At 33.4% G+C, this 3714-nt stretch overlaps 1 pseudogene; it reads left to right on the top strand.

Annotated features, from left to right (window-relative positions):
- Positions 1 to 1405: 1405 nt before the first annotated feature.
- LOC105457129 overlaps positions 1406 to 3714 on the top strand; it is a 4230-nt pseudogene continuing 1921 nt past the window's right edge.

The following is a 3714-nucleotide window of genomic DNA, read 5'->3' as shown; positions in this document are numbered from 1 at the left end:
AACACGTATAAAAAATGCAATTTTTAATTGCTTATATCTCAGTATTGAGATGGTCAATCTCATTCTAATTGCACAAGCGTGTCAACGACTTCTAGTACAACATATAGTTTCAATTTCAAGAAATTCTCAATATTTTGAATTTGCGAGTGTACTACCTTAAGTGGTTGCATCTTAATTTCTACTCCGCGTATCCTCGTGGGTTCCAACTCTTTAAGCGAGCAGATCCCAAAAATATTCCTTTGTTGCACCGCGAGAGGTACAACAATATTACCTCTATACCTTATTTTGTTTACAGTTTTTCATGTTCAATGGTTTCAGGGCAAGCTTCTCACTTTTATCGTTATGAAGATCACTTTTTGCTTTTTTTGTCCAATAAATCATTATTCGGCTGAATTTTTTTTTCTCCGACAAATTTTTTTTATATTTTTCGTTTTGTATGATTCCCGATTCTTGTATCTAATTGTAAGTTAATTAAAAATATATTGTTTTAATATTTAATAATTACCAATTATTTAATAGTACAACCTTAACAAAATAGCTTTTATTACATATAACTATAGGAAAGTATTTCATAATGCTTATACATTCGCATTTGTAGTGATATATTGACAATATTTTGTAATTTTAAAATCAATAGTCATGTACATGTATATATATAGTAAATCAATAGTTATATACTAAACTGCATAATAATTTTGTATTTATTAAATTTCTAACGTATTAGGGAGTTCACAAACATAGCTTTTTTTCTTTTCGATTTCATGTGCACAATTTTACCATCAATGTCTTCAATACAATACATATCGACATTTACTGCTTTACGTATTACTTCTTTCATATGAGGTATATCAACTTCACTTTTTATTGGCGCAATAATAAATTCTGATGTCAGTACGTAACATTTTTCGCGAATTACAAGATGCAAAATTTGTATAACTGTTTTACAATTTAGTATCACGATTGTGTCGTTCGTTTTTTTTGGCTTATAGGTCGTGCTATAAAATATAATATTATTATAAATACACCGATTGTATAAAATCGGTCGCACATTGTCATCATTAAGTATTGTTTTAATGTAACAAATAGCCGTTTCGTCGACGTATGATGCCCCCAGAAATTGAATGTTTCTATGCACGGTTCGGATGGTACATGATTTAAGGTACAAGGAATGCTTAGAAAATAATTGTTTGTAATATTGTTTACATTCTTCACTTCTCGATATGGAGTGTACTGATGTCTGATAAGTCACTATTTGTAACTATTTTTTCACAATTTGCTGATTAACGCTTTTTGGATCATTAATAAATCTTTTGCATAGGTAAATGTCATTTTCGAAGGCAAATGTCGGAGTTGCCCACAGTGGTCCACTCTTGGCACTGACATGGCTGTATGAAGTAGTGTGTGCATGTATATTGAACATAATGAAGCCATCTCTGTACAGAAGTTCGCTCTGTCCAACAAATGTAAAAAGGTCTGCTTCACACTGACGGATCTCTTCGTTTGTGCTGGTAGATTTCAGCAAAACATATATGCTTCTGCTAAACAATAAAAAATGTTCTAGATATTCTTGTGGTAATATTTTATGTAAACATGGAAACGCAATAACAGGAAAGATCTCCACTCGATGGCTTTCCATTTAGCTTTTTCGTTCAGAGATCTCGGTAACCTGTGAATTTTGTGAGGGACTTTTGTACCAGTTAACATGCAATTTATGCGTGGTCGATTTTTCAGTGAAATGTAGCACGATTTATTCGGTTTTGTCCAAAAATTCCAAAATTGTTTGGTTACATCCAAAATCGCCCCATGCATATATTCGTAGGGATAGCCCCAGACGTTATCTAAAGTATCCAGTTTCTCGAACAAAACAGAAATGCCTTTTACTCTCCTGATGGTTTTGCGCATGGCAATCGCTTCGTTCATGTCAGCAAAATGTTTTCTGTTGCTCCGGAGCTCATCTTCAGACGCATTGAAAAAATATCTAACTGAGCCAGCAACATATTCTCCATGCGAGTAACACCAACTGCACCCAGAGTAGCCGTTGAATTTTACCCGATTTTGAATTAGTGGTCGAGCCACAGAATCCACCGATGCGTACAAAGGAACCGATATAAACTTGTGTTTTTTCCTTGTTATAGAATTTGTTATATGAATACCTTTATCGCGTAGCATTTTACATTGCTGAACAAAATCGCTCATATAAACAATACACAATTAGTAGAACAATTCATTAAAGCAGACGAAGGTTCTCCTTTTGTAATCCACATACCTGCAAGTATTATATTTTTAAATCGTAACTAAGGTTGCAATTCGTTTAATATTACTTGCAATAGCCAAAAACTTCTACCAGCTGTGAAACAGTGGTGCACCATCCGTATTAAAGTTAAATGTTAGGATTCCAGGCACTTCAATCTGAACAGTTTAATATAACTCGCTATTGTAAATATCACGTATGACGTTAATGTTTTTATTTTCTGTTTCTCGTATTTCAGTAATTTTATCAAAAAAAAGTTTTTGAATATCAACTCTATTTAATAATTGTGTAGTTAATATTTCATATTTACGATTATGTAATGATTCAAGGTTTGCGTGGTGAGATCATATTTTATTGCGCAATTATTACAGGTTTCATGTAACTTCTCATTATTGCATTTAAACTGAATAGAACATAATTTCGAATAACACGATGGGCAGAAATAACAAATTGTGGCTCTTTCTGAGGAGAGCTTGTATAATTTTGACAACATATAATGGCTGATTTTCCAACTCTCAAAATTACGCGAATACCTTTGTCATATCGACAAGTGCCTCTTGGCGCGCTTGGGAAATTTTAAAGCGCAAGCAGTATCCTACAACCATTAATAAAACATCTGAAACTGAAAGGCTTGCTTCGGGAAACATAATTATATTGTCGAAACCACATTGTTCTTTTAAACAATATTCGAAAGCATAATCGCTGTTACTGCTATTACTGCTTTCAAAGGCATTATTACGGTTGACATGTTTTTCAAACTTTTCAATTAAGCTACTACCTTCCTTGCTTATGTGTTTGTACATTTTGCTTTCAATGTCTTCCTAAACATTATTTATGTTAGTTAAAGAAATGTTTGATACATCAGTTTTTTCTAAGTGCACCCTATTTTCGAAATTAATATTTTATTCTTTACCTCCCAAAATATTGATTTCATTGACTTCTGTTCGAGAAAATGCACAGGCTTCGGTCATTATTTTTAATTTTTTCAAATCAGGATCTATAATTCATACAGAAACAAATAACTAATAATTATCTTAATGCATTGATGTTTATCAAAAAAATTTGGTCAAAATTGTCGGTATTACAGAGCATGGCATTCTCTTAATCAATAAATATGTTACAAATTGTAAGCAATATTTGAATAAATAAATCTTATGTATCACAAGCGTGTATGATACCTTTCAAGTTTCTTATCACTTTTTCAAGACTACTACAATCTGCAACCGCTTTTCTAAGCAAGAAGCAAGACTCGTCGCGGTCTGTCGCTACAGTCAGGGCGAAAAATAGTCGCGATTCTAATAACTCAAAATTACACGGCAACTGAAAACGCAAAGTTGGGCGCCATGCACGAGCGGGCGTGTCACCCCTCGAAGTAACTGACCCGAATTACAATCACTGACCTTCGTGAGACATACGCTAGGAAATGACACGGGAAAGCTAAGTGACGCTCAAAACTCTGACTG

Source organism: Wasmannia auropunctata, unplaced genomic scaffold (genome assembly GCF_000956235.1).
Source record: "Wasmannia auropunctata unplaced genomic scaffold, wasmannia.A_1.0 LD336106.1, whole genome shotgun sequence".
Classification (NCBI taxonomy): Eukaryota; Metazoa; Arthropoda; class Insecta; order Hymenoptera; family Formicidae; genus Wasmannia; species Wasmannia auropunctata.
This window is presented reverse-complemented; position numbering and strand designations above follow the sequence as displayed.